At 37.2% G+C, this 18,165-nt stretch overlaps 1 pseudogene; it reads right to left on the bottom strand.

Annotated features, from left to right (window-relative positions):
• Positions 1–1,664: 1,664 nt before the first annotated feature.
• LOC118711344 overlaps positions 1,665–18,165 on the bottom strand; it is a 79,213-nt pseudogene continuing 62,712 nt past the window's right edge.

The following is an 18,165-nucleotide window of genomic DNA, read 5'->3' as shown; positions in this document are numbered from 1 at the left end:
TTCATTCTTTCCAGTCTGCTGCAGGTGGCTGCCCCACCCTCAGGTAAAGCCATGAAAGAGAAAACAATAACCACAGTGACCCTGCAGAATTGATTCCTGTGTGAGTTTTGATACCCCAGCACAATCCACTCTGCTTTTGATCCCTCTTTAAGTTTGCCTGCAGTTGCTTTTTAATATTTTATACAGAGATTTTAGATGTCATAAGTGGAAATATTCAGTTTTTGAAGCTCAGACCCAAATTGGAACTTATTTTCATACTAGAGGTCTGATGCATGAAAATTGGTGCATTGGCGGGGGGGGGGGGGGTGCAGGGCGGGGGAGGAAGGAGGGCAGAGTGGGCCTGTACCCTCTCACAATCTTTGACCCCCTCAGGTAGGTTCCCTAGGCCTGGCCTGAGATCAGGGCCTATTGGGGCTTTCCTGCAGGCAGCTGGCCCGCCTTCATCGCTGCCACTGCATGCCATCTGTGGGGCATAGGCCCCCCACCCCCACCCCCTGTCCCTGCCACCAGTAGCCTCCCTCTGCAGCAACAAGTGTGAGGTGTGATGACTTGGGTGGCCTGGGCCTCCCTCTGTGGGGTGATAGCTGGCCAGCTGCACACCTGTCTTTCTTTCTTTCTTTCTTTCTTTCTTTCTTTCTTTCTTTCTTTCTTTCTTTCTTTCTGGTTACTAGAAACGTTTACTGAGCAACACAGAACTAAGTACTATGAAGGGTATATCAGGATGGAAATGCACCACACCCCGCCCCTGCCACCCCCAACACCTAGAGACTACAGTACTTAGAAGTTACACGCAATGGCCATAACTGCTGAATATCTGTAACAACAACAACAGAAAAACATAGCATATTTATACTGTATCACATTGAGTTATTTTAGAAATCAATTTATTGCTTGTATAAAATCATTTTTGGTTAAAAAAATTATATATATATATATATATATATATATATATATATATATATATATATAAAAGATAGCATACAAAACATATGCAGTTGAAAGCCCTGCCAGGACCACCAGTCTGTAAACATTCAGTGAGTATGTGCTGTGGAAGGGCGCCTGTGCCTCGTACCCACAGCAACTCTAGCAGTGCTGGCGAGGGTGTGTCCCGCTGCCACTCTGGGCAGGACTGAGCTGGACCACAGTGGGTGGATACAGCAGGCCCAGAACTGTGCCCTTCTCCAGCCTTGCATCAGAATCAGGGTCAGGGTCAGGGTCAGGGCTGGGGGCAGGCAGATTGCAGTTTCACTCTGAGTTCCATACTCAGCCTAATTTTGGTTTACAATTCATGGTTTTTCCTGGCAACTCAAAGGTCTTTTGGGTGGTGGGTTCCCTGGCGGAGAGGCCAGAGAAGTGCCCACAGCTGCCTGTTTGGGCATCTCTCTGGCCCAGAGGCTCTGTCCTGCCTTCTGAAAGCCTCACCCCAAGTAAAACAGACTCCCCTTAGGACTGCTTTAGTCTCAGCACTTGGTCCTGGGTTTCATCAGCCTAAGTTTCTTCCCCTGGTGTGGCTGATCTGAGTTTCACAAAAAAGCCTGGCTGATGTTGGCTGTGCTGAGGCTTATTGATGAGTTTTTCATGCAGCAAGGAAGAGCTTTCTGGGACACTCCTCCTCCTTCTTTTCCTCAATTCCTCCTCCTCCTCTTCCTCTTCCCAGCCCATGGTCACTTCTTCTCCAGCTGCTCCAGCAAGTGGGTTGCCTTCTGAGTCAGGGGCCTTAACACTGTCGGTCCTGACAATGCATGTGGGGTGATGCCAGTTGAGCATCAGGTTGAGCTGCTGCTGCTTCTGCTTCAGCTCCTCCATCTGGGTTTTTAGCTCCGCATTCATGAGCTCCAGCCACTCAGATTCCTGCTGCAGAAACTCCTTCCGCTCCTTCTTCTTGTTCTGCCGCTCCTTCTTTGTTCTTTTCCTGGCGCTTTTTCCTCCCCTCCTCTTCCTTGTCTAGCTCACTTTTCACAGGTTGAGGCCTCTTGCCCAGTTATACCTCCAGGAAGTGCAAAGAAGCGAAGCTGGCCCCAGTGTTGTGGATGTCAGCCTATTTCAGCTCCTCTGCAGTCAGGGCTGAGTTGGGGAGTCAGTCAGCGGGCTGTGCCCTTGGCAGAAAGCCCACAGTCATGGGAGGGTCTGGGATCTGCCCAGGTGTTAGAGCAGGAGGAATGGCAGTCCAGCCCTGCAGAAGCCGTGTGGAGAGGCAGTGCAGGGCCTGGGCCAGGCTGCAGGTGCCATGCCCACTCAGGAGCTGCAGTGGTACCAGCCCTGAGCATCCACCACTTCCAGCGCCTCCTGTCTCAGCTGCCAAGTGTTCCTTCTGCAGAATGTGGCCTGGATCTCTTTCTTTAAGGTTATTGATCCTGGGACTCTGTCTGCCTGCCTCATTGCTTCTAACCACTCACCTGCCTACCTGATCACCCCTAATCTCTCTGCCTGCCTGCCTGATTGCCCCTAACTGCTTGCTTGGGGGTGGAGCCCACCCTGCGAGGGGCTGTCTGCCTACCTGATCATCCCTAACAACTGGCCTGCCTACCTGATCATCCCTAACCACTTGCCTGGTTACCTGATCATTCCTAACCGCTATCTAGGGCAAAGGGCCATGGTGGTTCTGGTCTCTGGTCATTACACCATTATGGTCCATGGGCTTTTATTATATAGGATTTTTCTTAAATATAAAATATTAGAACATTTTTTTAATTAATGTAGGCTGTCTAGTTCCAAGCCCTCAATTTACAAACAAGGAACTGCAAACCTAAATTAAATTTCATTAATATACTGAATATTATGTAGACATGAATATAATTTATATTCTCAAATAAAGTGTTATATGAGAAACACTTATGAAAATTGGAGATTCAGGTAAGTAATTAAAGTTTTTAACAATTTGAAGTAGAATTTTTAAATTTTTTTTCCTTTAATCAACACATTAAGCACTTACTAAGTGCCAATCACTGCTTCAGTTTTAATTGCGCAAAAAAAAAAATGTTGAAAGTTAAGAGACACTTATTGAAAAGATATAATGATAAGCTTTACAAGTGTAATAGTGTTTATAATGTCGGGATAGAAATTAAATTTTCAACAATCAACCTAAAATTATTCTTAACAAGTATGCTAAAACTCACATTAGAACATATTTTATGCAAGAGCACTCACATTGAAATTTACTCTCATTTATTATGGTGTGTTGAAACTGTGTAACCTCAGGCTTTTGGTTTGTGTGTGTGAGTTTTATATGTTTAAGGACATTTTCATAATTTTTAAGAAATTATTTTTGGTTATTGTCAGTGCAGAAATATAGTGATTTTGACAATAACTGAACAAATGCTATGATGCCCAAAACTCTGGGAAAAATATAAAACTCTACCACTTTGGATACAAGATGTGACCCTGAACCTTCTCCCCCAATTATATGAGACATTATCATCTCTGGGAACCTAAAAATCAGGACGACTTTCAAGAAATGTTCACATTAGCCGGGACCGGTTTAGCTCAATGGATAGAGCGTCGGCTTGGGGACTGAAGGGACCCGGGTTCGATTCCGGTCAAGGGCATGTACCTTGGTTGCGGACATATCCCCAGTAGGGGGTGTGCAAGAGGCAACTGATCGATGACTCTCTCTCATCGATGTTTCTAACTCTCTATCTCTCTCCCTTCCTCTCTGTACAAAATCAATAAAATATATTTTAAAAAAAAGAAATATTCACATTATATAATTCATTATACCACTTGGTTGATATTGAGCCCAATTAGCAATGATTACTTAAAGACAAGTTTTGGAAAAAAAATACGTCTCAAAGTGACTTGTTTAATATTCTGCATAGTCCTGATATTATTGAAGTGTCTATGTCAAACTGATTTTGATGTCCTGAAGTAAAACAAATGATGCCAGTATGTATTATCCAAGATATCTGGAAGAGGGAGGATCAAAAAAAAACTGTCTCCTGTCCCTCCCTATCCATATATGATTGTTAATAAATTCATTTCTCACTCTGGTGTGGCTTTATTTTCAAGTGGGAGGAGGAGTAAGTGTTTTTTCAGGAACTTAGGAATTGTAATTGTTGCTGTATGACATGTGTAAGTAGGAAACTACATTATACTCTTCAGGGTTTAGAGATTGTGGACTACTTTATTTGGTAATTAGTTACAGTGCACAGGTTCCCTCTAAACACTTTCAAAGTCTATGAATGTCTCTTATAAACTATTTTGTTTGGTAACCTCAGTCTTCACACTGGCAGGCCATCAGTCCAATGGTTGTAGGGCATTCCCTAATGGATTTTTTATCTGGGCTGATAAAGTGTTCTTTACTTAGTGTACAAACCTGAAAAATCCTAAACTAAACTAAGACATTTCCAACAACTTAATTAAGACCTTGAAATAAATGGCAACACAGGAGAGAGGGTATTAAATTATCTGAACAAGCTTAAACAAAGATTTGGAATAGAGGCATTTACCGAGACACTGAGTTTGTGAAACTGTATTTAATCTATTCTCCTATGTAATTAAAATTTGGACTGGACATAAAATTTTGTTTTGGATAAGTATGTGATGACATTTTAGTGTTCTCTAACTTTCAGTGCTGTAATTGAGAATATGGATGTCTTATTCATCTTAATCCTTTCCTTGTAATGTTTTTTTCTTTCTGAACTATGAAGGATACTTCAACATTCTTCTTTTTTTTAATATATTTTTATTTTTATTAAATAAAGGAGAGGGAGAGATAGATAGAAACATCAGTGATAAGAAAGAATCATTGATTGGCTGCCTTCTGCATGACCCTACTGGAGATCAAGCGGAAACCCAGGCATATGCCCTTAACCAGAATTTAGCTCAGGACCCTTCAGGCTGCAGGCCAATTGAGCCAAACCATCATCATTCTTAATTTCTAAAATTCACAAAGATATGCATTTATTTGGATCCATTTCTATTTGCTACACTAGCTATTTACTTAATGGGTCCTTATGGTAAAAAATGTTTCTGACATCTGAAAATTTTATTGAATAATTTCTTTGCTAATATTCCCCAAATTTTGGTGTTCTATTTTTTTTTTCTTAAAAAAATACTTTTTATTATTTAAACCTTTATCTTTTTGGCTGTTTCCTTTCTTATATGTAGTCTACCATTTTTTCATCTTTTCTCTTTTTATTCCATTTTCTCACCTTTATTTTCCAGCCTTTCTATTGGACATTTATTTTTGTTATTTTATTATTTAATTTTTAGTTTTCAGTGCCTTTTTTTTTTTCTATGAAGGGTCTTTTTTTATAGGAGGAGCCTATTCTTTTTTCATAGATACAATGCAATCTCAGCTCTTAAATGTTATATCAATGCTAGCACCCTTGATGACTCATTTCCCTACCTATATGTATTTTCTAAGTATTACTATTCCCTGTTTGCTTTTTTGTTTCTGTCTTATTGTTAGATTTTATTTTCATTAAGTGCTGGGGATTCCTTAGCTATCTCAACATATGTAATAATTATCCATTAAAAAGATGTTTGGGGTCACCGTATGTGTAACTGTGCTTTATCAACTGTAAATTTGATTGAAGTTTAATCTAGTAGGGCTGTTATAGTTAGAAAACAACAATAAAGGTATCTTTAGGTCTTTGATCTGAGGCAATTTCTCCCAGGGAAGATGTCTTCCCTCTGCCAAAAGGATTCTAATTAACTAGCATCTTCGTTCTGGGAGTTCTTGGACCTTAGTGAGTGAGGGATGATGACTGTGTGATTTGTTCATTAATGACAGTATTTATTAAACACTTTGTTCACTAATGGTAGCATTTACTAGCATTGAGCACTGATTCTGTGCCAGGTGCTAATTTTAATGCTCTTCTTTATTTTCTCTGTTATTTCTCATATAACACTATGAATTAGGTACAAGAATTATACATATGTCACAATTGGTAAATTAGAATCAGATACAGTAAATGGCACATCTAAAGTAACAAGAAGAGCTGAAAACGGTTTGGCTCAGAGGTAGAGCGTCGGCCTGCGGACTGAAAGGTCCCGGGTTCGATTCCGGTCAAGGGCATGTACCTTGGTTGCGGGCACATCCCCTGTGGGGGGTGTGTAAGAGGCAGCTGGTCGATGTTTCTCTCTCATCGACGTTTCTAGCTCTCTATCTCTCTCCCTTCCTCTCTGTAAAAAATCAACAAAATATATTTAAAAAATAAATAAATAAAAAATAAAGTAACAAGAGGAGAAAGTCGTGTTCATTTTTCTATAGAATGGTTGCACTTTATTTTACTCCCCTTTGATCCTCCAACTAAAGGAATTCAATTTCCAGTTTGTCTGTTAAAAAGGCTTATTGAGATTTTTATTTGTTCATTTGTTTGTTTACTTACCATGTTTTCTAACCTTTTCTGAAAGGAACATCATTGCCAGACATATGTTCAGACATATTTTTCTTTCCATTATATGTGACTAGAGGTCCAGTGCACAAAATTCGTGCAAGGGGCTCAGTCCTTGCAGCTCTGGCTGCCTCATGGCCGTAAGGCTCCACCTACTGGTCTTCCCAGAAGTTTGTTCTGGAAGGTCATTTGGAAGGTTGTTCCACTGTCTGATCTAATTAGCATATAAGCTCTTTTTTATATAGGATTATAGGAAAATGGATGAATTATATGGCATGTTGTGCTTTGGTCTTTGTATATACACTGTGCTTCCTAATCCATGAGAAAGTTTCTGATATTCCTATTATGCTATGCTCAAAATCCTTGAATGAAAGAGAGCTACATGATTGTTTTCTTTTTTCTTTCTGTCTACTGCAGTATAATTATTTCTCTGCCTTTTCATAAAATTATTTCAAATTTTCTTAGAAATTGTAGTCATGATTTAATAGCAAAATTGTCAAGGCAATTTTGTTACCTATTCATGAAGAAAAAAAAATGCAAAGTAGAAGTGAAATATAGATGCTAAACTTTAAAAGATATAATTTTTATCTTTTGTTAACCAAAGCTAGGTGAAGGGTAAAAAAAGGGCCATCTTATATACCTCACAGAAGTGATTAAATAACAAAGTAAGGGAACAAAGTATTTCAATTCTACATATTGTGAACATTGATTGCTATTCAAAAATTTTGTGAAACACTGAAGCTGATACTGAGAACACAGAAGATGCTACTAATACAACAGTAGAATATAAGCTTAAGAATATAAGTATGTGGTAAAATAAAACAAAGGAGAAGAGATACAATTGTTAAGATAATTAATTTTGAATAATACTATAGTTCTTAAAATAATGATAGCTCCAAATTATGTAATTATGTCTTTTTTTTTACCTTTTAGTATTTTTATACTTAGCATTGCAAATAGTGACCATTTTATTTCCTTTTGTTTTCTTTTATCTTTGCATTAGCTATGGATTTGACATATACTTATACACCAGGTTCATTTTTGGCCCATGTGGAAGAATTCATCATGGCTGTCATTCTTGAGTATAAGTACAGTTTTAATGCTAGATATTCATTACTCCATTGCATATAAACCTTTCTTTGAACTGCTTTGATCTCTTCTCTAGCCTAGTTTTCTAATTAAATGTTCATTAAATCCTAAGAACTAATTGTTTTAAATAATTTATATAGACTCAGTTTATTTTATTTTCTATCAAGTTATTTCTATATTTTAAAGAAAGAATTCTTTATCTATTAACCAGACTTATTTTGTCTTGTCAAATTCTTAGTTTACTATTTCCTAAATTTGTCATCCACTGGTTCCTGTAAAATATTTTATTGGAGAGTGTAAAATATTGAATTTAAAATGTTCTGTAAATGCCATAATGATATCCCACTAAGATAATTACTTTATATTTATTGAAATTGGATTTATTTTTACTACTTTTGTTTATTGTCTCAATTTGGACTTGTGTCAGAAATTGCTGTGTAATGTGAAAGAAAATAACCTTATGTGCAAGAAATGCATAATAATCAAATGGATAATTATATTTATAGACATTTACTTTAGTGGTTATTGGGGAGAGGCTATTTTGCATTGATATTGAGAGAGCACATAAAAATATTAAACAAGTATGAGAGCAAGAATAGGATCAGATAATGCTATTTTCTCTTATAAAATAACTATTTGTCCCTCACAGATGGTCATAACCCTCTTTCAATGGGTAAATAAAACCTATAAATCTTATTCCAGAAATAAAATGTAAAACCACTGATTTTTCTCTTCTTTATTGCCACGTCTGTAGTACAATCCCCAGGTATCTTACCTAGAATTCTGCCATTATTAGCCTCGTCTTTTGTCTCCCAACTTCCATTTAAACAAGGTCATGTCACCACCATGGTAAAATTCTTTCATTGGCTTTCCATGACAGTCAGGGAAAATGTCCAAACTGTTTATGCAAACCTGAAAGCTGAAGGGTCAGCTGTCAGCCTACTACCTGATTCTTTATTCTACAACATTTTCCTTTCATAATTGCATCTTTATTACCCTGACATTGATGCTCTTTCTCTCACACGCCAAGCTTTTCTTCTAGGTCACAAAACCTGTATTGCCTTTCTCATTCTTTGCCTCAGCTTGAATGTGACCTCATCAGAGGTGATCTGTCCTAGGTTGAACTTTTTTTCCATCACATTTTCAGTTATTCTGAATCAAATCTTACAATTTTTTATAATAATTATTAGAAGCCTGGTGCATGAAATTCATGCACAGGGGGTAGGGGTCTCTAAGCTCAGCCTGCACCCTCTTGCAATACAGGACCCTTCAGGGGATGTCCAACTTCCAGTTTAAGCTCTATCTCCATGGAGTGGAGGGGGTGTGGCAGTGAGAGGTAGGCCAGCCCTGCCTTTGATTGGGGGATGGGAACGATTGGGGATGGGGCTGGCTTGGGGAGGGTCCAAGGGAGGTTGGTTGGCTGGCCACAACCCTTATTGGTGTGTGTGTGGGGGGGAGGCGATTGAGGGCAGTGCCGGCTGGGGCAAGGGGCTGTGGAAAGTTGGCTATCCAGCCCCATCCTAAATTGAGTCAGTTGGATAAACACAGTGCATATCATAGTGACTGGTCCTTCCAGTCATTCTGGTCATTTGGTTTCTTGGCTTTTATACATATATACATATATACATATATACATATATACATATATACATATATACATATATACATATATACATATATACATATATACATATATACATATATACATATATACATACATGTATACGTGTATACATGTATACATATATACACATATACACATATATACATATATACATATATATAATACTCAGAAGTACTATTGCTCTTTTATTTATTTTTTGTCTTCAAATATAGAACATAAGCTCCATTATCTGACAATATAGTGTTAGCACTTATTTTAAATTCACCTTACATATTAAACAAGTTAATATTTTAGCCTCTTCACAATAGAATTACCAAACTTTGACAATGTCCTTGAAATAGGAATTGTAGAAAGAAAACATATTATTTCCTTCTCTAGTTCCAATGAAATTAATGAAGACATATTGTGTGATTTAGTTGCTCACCTTTTGGAGCTAATGGAGTTAAGACTTTAGTTAGCATATTGTAGCTGAAGCATGAGAGTGGCAGAGTCCTTTGAGTGGACTGAGAAGATGGTAAAACTATTATCGTTCCATAAGGTCAAAAAGAATGTGTGAACGAGCAGGATTGTCTGTCGACACAGCATGCAGAGAGTAAGGTAAACAAAATATGAGGGAAATTGAAAAAAATCTCTGAGAACGTTATTCTATATTACACTTAGCCTACTAGTACTAAAAGAAAAGCAGTTACTTTAATTACTAGAAAAAAATTAATGTTTCTTTACCCCTAAGTCAAACCCTGGCAAATTCTTACACTTAGAAAATACCAGAATAAGAAAATGTATGCCATGAACTGTTTAAATAATACATCATGTTGGAACAGCTTTTATATTCCCTGGTTTATTGATTTACGATGTGTTGAATCATCCTCCAAGTTATCCCCAAGTGTGGTTATAACCACACAATGAAAATACAGAATTATAATGGTGGGGGAGACACCTTAAAGGAAGGTTACTCTTATAGCTATTGTTAGTTTATTTTTTAAAATATTTTGAAACTATAAAAATAAAAAGGATGTTCAACTATATCTATATTTCTATACTTATATTTATATTTACATATCAGTGTAATTATGTATGAGAGACTATTTTTGTCTTGTTGGTTTATTTAAAAGGTAGGACAAAAACTGTAATGATACCACTTGCCATACTTATTTTTTTCCCTTTTTTGATTGAAATAAGATTTTATTTTAGGAGTAATTCTTCTTTTAAAGGTGGATCTGGAACAGAAAACATTTTAGTGAACCCTTAATTTTGCCCATATAAAGAAAATGGTTGTCCATTGTGGAAAGCTGCATGAAGTAAAGCAACATAAGAACAGATGTTTAAAAAAAGATGACTATTCTGTTTTATAATATAAATGATGCCTTTGCAAAACATGAGACTTGTTAAGAACGTTTGTTCTGTACATCTGGAGTTGGTCTAGTGTAGTATCCATTCCTGTTAAATTGTGCTTGTTGTTAGAAAGTAATGGTTTACAGAATATTCAGAGCTTGAATACAAAGGATGGAAGAATTGTTCTTAGAAATATCTATGTGTTATTCTAATTATTGTCAGACTAGAGGCCCAATGCATGAAAATTTGTGCAGGAATAGGCCTTCCTTCACTGAGCTGTTGGCACTGTCTTCCCTCCTATAGCTGCCCACAGGCATCCGGGGTCCCGGGCTGGCTTCCTTCTGGCCCTGGCTTGGTCAGGAAGGACGTCCAGAATGATGTCCAGAAGATGTCTGGTCTAATTAGTATTTTACCCTTTTATTATAATTGATAAGAATAGATATCAGTGAAAGTCTACTTAGGAAATACAGATTAAATCAGGTATTTTCAAGCCAAGGTAACTTAATTCAAGAAATTAGTTCAACAAGATGATGGAAGGGCTGAGGATGATAACAATAGTAATTGCAGCCCAGAAATTAGTAATAGAAGATGCCACTATCCAAGAGTAGGGAGTGCACAGGGAGAATATAAAACACACACACACACACACACACACACACAATTCTGGATTGAGCTTGAACCAAAGCAGGCCAATCTTGCAGGGGCCAGTGTCACAAAAGGAGGGTCAGGCCAGTGACAATGAAATTACATGAAACCACTGCTAGATCCATTGCTGGATGCAGAGAGAAATGATGAGAAATACACTTGATTTCTTTTTTATTGCTCTCATTTTTCCTTCCTTCCCTTTTTCCTTCCCTCAAATCTCCCACAATTGTCTCCTATGACCAAATCTATCAAGAATCCAGCAGTCAGGGAGCCTTTGAAATGTTGCTTTCAAGAGAAAGGCAAGAAATGGATCTGGAAGTATTTAAGCTAATGATAATCACAGAGGACTTCTTCTGTGCTTTCACAAGAGCATCTTTAAACGTTTCAACCTGGGCTTAGATATTTTCTGAATAATCAAGGAAAGCTTCTTTACCTAGGAGGAGCTTAGTGAAGAATCATAGGTCCTGACTGAGGTTGTTGTGGTGATGTGAGTGGTGAATTTCATTGGAGGAGGATACCACTGAATGTAAGGATTGAGAATTGGCTTAAAAAGGAGTAGCAAATGTAAGAATATCGGGCAATTGTCTCTGAGAATTCATGAAAATAATAAAAAGCTATAGAGACCTTTAAAGGAGTTGGTTTCTGCTTGTTATATGGATTTGGACTCAAATATAGTAGTTTTAATTTAAATTATATTATTTGTTGGTGCATCACTATGTTAATTGAAATATCTGAACAATGTTTTTAAAAAGCGCTAGATACAAGTGCATGGAATCCTCTAGATAGAAAGTATCTTCTAAATTCATATTTAGTACTTGAAATTTAATTATAAGCTATGAGTACTAGAAAAAAAAAGAATTAAGAAGAAATCAACTCTTAGGAGAGTCTATCAGCAAAGCCCAAAGCCCAGAGCATACTAGTGCATAGAAGGCTTATAAGTCGTGTTGCTATTTAAGAGGTACATAAAGGAGTCTCAGAGGCTGAATAATCTCAGAGGATAAAGCCAATATCTTTTGATTGTAAAGACATCTTTATTCATGAATGTAGGACTGTTTAAATCACAGTGATTTTGAAGAACATTATCTATTCATTGAGCTATGGCATATATTGGGTTTAACATTTCACGTTTGTCATTAAGAGTCCTTCACAAATTTTTTTGAAATTATATTTTCAAAATGATTTTTTTACATTAACTCTACCATCAATTGAATTTAAATGCTTACCGATTTCTAAACACATGTTGCATTTTGTCATTTTTATCTTCTTTACCCATCTAAACTTATCCACCCTAAACATACCCCCTTTCACTGGCTAGTCTGGTTCTATTCACTTTTAAGATCACATATACAGTATATATTTATATGTAACACATACCTATTTAGGATCTTCTATGCTTTAATCATTAGACTTAGAAGACTGTGCAGTATAGGTAAACTTAATAGACAATATATTTGCCTTTAAAGATGTTGTGACTTAAAGGATATGGGCAGTAGTATGCAAATGCAGTGATATCTGACACAGGTTCTAGTGGATTTGTATTCCATCACATTAGCTAAATTTGAACTATGTCTGCTACAAATCACTTTCCTGTATGGATCTGAATTACAGTTGGCAAGTGAAGACATTTGTGCAGGATTTGGAAGGTGGAAGTGAAGCAGCAGCCATTGTACTATGAAAATGGTGAAAGGTATCTATTGTCACATCCGTTGTCACTTTTCTACGTGGTCACTTTGCTGGCATGGGGCTGCACCCAGTCCCCTAGTTCCTCATCTCGTTCCAGCTCTTCTTTCTCATATATTCCAATTCTGGTCCAGCTATGCTGTGGGCAGCACTATTACAAGATGACAGCTTCTTTTTCAGGTCATATTCATGATCAAGGTTGGTGGTTTGCAGTCATGGATTCTGTGCTATCTCATGGGTTCTAGTGTTTCCTCGCTCTCCTACTTCATGTCTGTCATTTTACTGACTTCTTACCTTCCAGCTGTTTCAGACTGATCATTAGTTTCCGAAGAGCCTTCTATACAGTTTGTCATATGCTCCCACAAGTGCAGAAAAGTTAATTTCAATAATATAGCCTAACTCTGTATCACTCATATTGTTTTTGCACTCTTGATTAATCACTTGTTCTGCAAATGGTTCCAAGAAATGCAACCTTAGGACAGGTTCCCTGAAATATTTATCTGATGTGATTAGTTCTAATGGCATAAATGGTACTGTTGACAGTGGTAGAGGGGCTGCCTGTACATGCCAAGCTGTGGCAAAACGTTCACTTATATCATCATACTTACATTAAACTCTTGTAATCAAATGCCTGCAGAAGGCAATAGTGAGGGTAACAAAGTAATTGCCAACAGTAATAGTTTAGTGAAAATAAAGAGTATAACATAATTCATTGGTTGTTTCTAATTGTACTGTAATGCATAGAGCGGGAGAAATGCAATTAGTTCGGGCCTTTAAATTCACAATTAGAGGTCTGGGAAAATGATCAGAAAATTTTGTAATCGCTCTACAATAAATCTTTATCCTCTGTGGATTCAGAGACAAGATGATAGAAAACAAACCTTTAAGTTAATATTGTGGGTAGTTGAAGTGCAACGCACAATGAATTCAGGATCTCACAAGTATTCTTATGTAAAAATTAAGCCACAGATTGTATCGGAGTATGACCCTGCAAAATGGGATGAGGCATATGTGTGAATTCCTGTAAAGCTGAGAACCTTTATTGCTAATTTTGCGGATACTCTTCTGCCTGCACAATCTTTCCTCACCTGAGGGACATGGGGTCCCCTTGCTTGAAGAACCAACTACCATGAAGGGAATTGCTGATATTTTTAAAGACTATACCCACCACCTTTCATTGCTTCTAGAACTAAATTAGGTTCAACTGTGAAGGCCACATGTGGCAAGTTAGAAATGGTATCTTATGAGGATAATCTAAAAAAAACTTAAGATTTTTTTCAGCTTATATCAATGCTTTCTTTTTTTATTTTTATTTTTTATTGTCTAAAGTTTTACATATGTCTCCTTTTTCCCCAGCTGCCCCACCCCCCAGCCATTCCCACACTGGGCAAGCTCCCACACCCTCAGAGTCTTAATGTAAGTGAGGAAAGAATAAAATTATGTTGGGTCAAGTCATATTTGTTGACAGATATTCTGGATTCATTGTATTAATTCTATCAGTTAGGGGAGTGTGAAGAGATTTTCAGGTTGTTTGATTGAAACATGGACCCAAAGGTAATCAAAACTGAATAAAACAAAAAGGACAGAACTTCCTTGATATACTGTACAAGAAGGTACCCACAAGTATAGAGCAGTTAAAATGCTAAAGTAGATTTATTACATGAAAACTACCCACATAAGAACATCCAGAGGACATTGCCTTTACCAAGGTTATGATAAATACATTTTTGGGGAAAGTATACTGGGTTCCTGTAACTCATTGGGAAAATGGCATTTTAGAGTGTCAGTGACCAAGTTGTGGTACTTGGTGCCTGAGACAAGATGCACATAGTTATCATTCTAGGTGGCAAAATAACAGCAGTAAGCTAAAGTACACTGACCAGTAGAGATGATTTATTTTGGCTAGTTGATCCTTGAAGAAGGCTCCTGTTATACTGCAAAATATTTATATTATGAAATGCTATTATTATCTAAAGTTACCTGCCACCATTTATCAGGATGACTGATCATTTGGTAAAGAGACATAATCAGACTTTGTGAAGAAAACTAGATACTGCCTCTCAGCTGTCGTTAAATCCTAGACATCTGGAATGCCATGTGATTCACCAGTGAGAGGTTTATGGGGAACAGACCTAAGTCTTGGCTCAGGTACATCATACTGCCCCTATGTGTCATGAAACATTATCATGAAATCTGACCTTTCTGTCATGATCTGGTTTCTGTTTAACTTACCAGCAATAAAGTTAGGCATGCATTGCAGTACCAAGGAAATTAAAAAAAATCTGATGAACAATATTAACTGTTGAATATAATAGAATCAGAGGTATGGAAGGGGAGTTAACTAACGATTCTTGGGGAAAAGGGGAGAGAGGGGCGTGGGAAGAGACTGAACATAAACTGTGCACCTATGGATGAGGACAATGGGGAGAGGGGAAAGGGCAGAGGGTGGGGTGGGAACCTGGTGGAGGAGAGCAATGGTGGCGGGGTGGGGGGAAAGGAACATTTGTAATAATATGAACAATAAAAACTTATTAAAAAAATAGATTCAAGCAAATTCTAGCAGTATAAATATGCTGCAAAAATAAGTGACTCAAATGTTTATGGACCTTATTACTACATTGCCTCTTCCCTCTCAATCCATACCGATATCAGTTTCAGGAGTTCCCTATGACCAGTTGACGTAGGAAGAAATAGATGGTGGACATAGAGATATACTGGCACCCCCTAAAGTGGATGGCTGCAACACCACAGCTCCACACAGGGGTGATTCTGAAGGAAAGAAAAATCTTCCCATGGACAGACTTTTGAGTTGTGCATTAGACTGTTCATTTTGCCCAGATGGAAAGAGAGAATGCTAAATGAAAGACCTACATTCACTGATGAGCAGTGGCAAATTGTTTGGCTGGATAGTGGGGAAACTTGGAAAGAATAAAATTAGAAAATTTAAGGCAAGGATTTTCGCTGAATCAAACTATGAATAGACTTTCCCAAATTCACACGGAATGTGAAGATATACACGTCCAACGCAGGTGTTAACCAAGGAGCAATCTCAGCAGAAGAAGGTCTTAGGTGGGTAAAATGTCCTGTTAACATCATTCAACTTTCTCCCAACTATACTGTCCTCACAAAATTGGCTCATGAACAAAGTGGCAGTGACAGCAGGGACTAAGTTATGTGTAGATTCACTAAACAATATTCCCTTCTAAGTTTATGACTTGCCAACAGCTAGTTGGTACTTACATCCACACTCAACAGGCACAGTGAGCTTCAGATATGACATCACTCTCCAAGGGATCCATTAGCTACTTGTGGCAGGTTGTCTACACTGAGTCGTCCCATCTTAGAAAAGACAGTTTTCATTTACCCTGTATGTGGATTTACTTGTCCTGCCTGCAGTGCTTCTGCTTGTTATTCATGTAGTTACAGAATGAGTTATTCACCATTATGCCATTCTACACCGAATTGCTGTTGATCAAGGGGCTCATTTCATACAATAAAAAGTTTAACAATAAATGCATGCTCATGGAATCGACTGATCTTATCATATTTTGTCTCATCCTGAAAGAGCTATCCCAACTGAATAGTAAATGGCCTTTAGTAAATTTCCATATAATGCAAGCTGATGGCACTATTTTCCAAGGCTGGGATAAAATATTGGATAATCCAGCGTATGTAAATGTACTAAATCAATAACAGATATATGGTGCTCTTTATGTCATAACTAAGGCTCACAGAACTCCAAGGGATTAAATGGGAGCAGATTCTCTCATTATTTCTAATGATTAAACAGCAAACACTTTGTTTTCCATTTTCACAACCCAGACTTCAGCAGATACCCAGATCTTAGTGAGGAATGCTTTCAGCACGGGACATGACCATGGTTTCATTAAGTTGGAAGTTGAGAGAGGTTGTCACATGGCCTTTTGGACTCTTCGTTCCAGTAAACCAACAGTAAGATAAGTGAGTTAGTATATTGAATAGGGTAATGGAACTCACTATCAAATAGAAGTTGGGTTATTGCTACCATACAATGGGAGCAAGGAAATGTATGTCTGGGATAAAAAATAATAATAATAATATCAGATACCTCTTAAGACTCCCATGTCCTATGGTGAAGTTAAGAGAGAAAAGTTACAACCCAGGGCAGGCAGGACTGCTATGACCAATATCCTTCAGGGTAAATTGATGGATACCCTGCAATGCAAGGACTCATGAATAGGCACGTTGCTTGCTTAGGGTAAATGGAATATGGAATGGATATTGGAAGAAGCAAATCTAAATATATAATACACCAGCAATGAAATATCAAGTAAGGAATGTAATAGTTATAATAGTTACTTGTTTATTTTTATATGAACACATCAGTGAACATATTAGGTATGTTCTCCCTCCATTCCATTGCCTTATCAGTTTAAATAAAAATGTTTTAATGAGAATTAGATTAACATTCTATATCAGAATCTAAGGATATCAAAGGGTTTGTGAAGACCAATAAATGATATAGGGGGCTTTGTAGCCTCTTTGGGGGAGTTAGTGTGTTTTGAGTTGTACAAGGAATAATTGTATTATGTTATGTGGAAGTGACTTTAAATTGCCCATTTGGGGAAGTGAAAGATAGTTAAAAGAGGCCATCTGGTATGGATATCTAGTTGATAAGAGATGGACAATGGATATTTCATATTATGTTAGCTTCGATGAGTTAGAGGTACAGTTCCCAGAATTTCTTCCCTTCATGGTACTTGGAGTAATTACAAAAATAAAGGCAGACTTGAGAGAATCTCAGTGATCAAAGGATGATGAAATACCACAAAGTATTGTAAAAGTAGTAAATCACTATCACCCTGGGTCTTAACGTCGCTGGATATAAATTCTTATTCATTAAATATGTATTTTAACTGAACGTTCTCTTTTGTCTTCATTTCCTATTAATGTTAAGTGTTAAAAATATTCTGAAACTAGTATATTTTATTTATTTGCATTAATTCATTTAATGTGTACTTATTTAGCACACAAGCGTTCACTCCTTTCCTAATCTGGATGTAAATACATAAATAAATATAACATATTTTTTCTACCTAAGATATTACATTCTCTCATATATTTTAGTGGAATGAAAAGTAAATAAATTTCATTTTAGAATATGCTAAATACTGTAAAAAACAAGGAAAATGTACATAAGTAGGAGAATGCAGAAGTGCTAAGGTTCAGGATGATAGCACACTATTCAATAGGGTTATCCAGGTTCATCTCACAGATAAAGTGAAATGTAAGGTTAATCTTGAAAAATATGAGATAGTCAGCCAGTCAATTGTTTGGGGTGAAAAAATCCCAGTCAAAGGAGATATTGTAGCTAAGAACAAAGACCCTTAGGTTCAAATGGGCTTGGAGTACTTGACCATACTCAAAGAGGACAGTGTGACTGGAGTAGAAAAGAGAGAAATAGAGGTGACAATAAAG

This window comes from Pipistrellus kuhlii, unplaced genomic scaffold, assembly GCF_014108245.1.
Source record: "Pipistrellus kuhlii isolate mPipKuh1 unplaced genomic scaffold, mPipKuh1.p scaffold_m20_p_8, whole genome shotgun sequence".
Classification (NCBI taxonomy): Eukaryota; Metazoa; Chordata; class Mammalia; order Chiroptera; family Vespertilionidae; genus Pipistrellus; species Pipistrellus kuhlii.
This window is presented reverse-complemented; position numbering and strand designations above follow the sequence as displayed.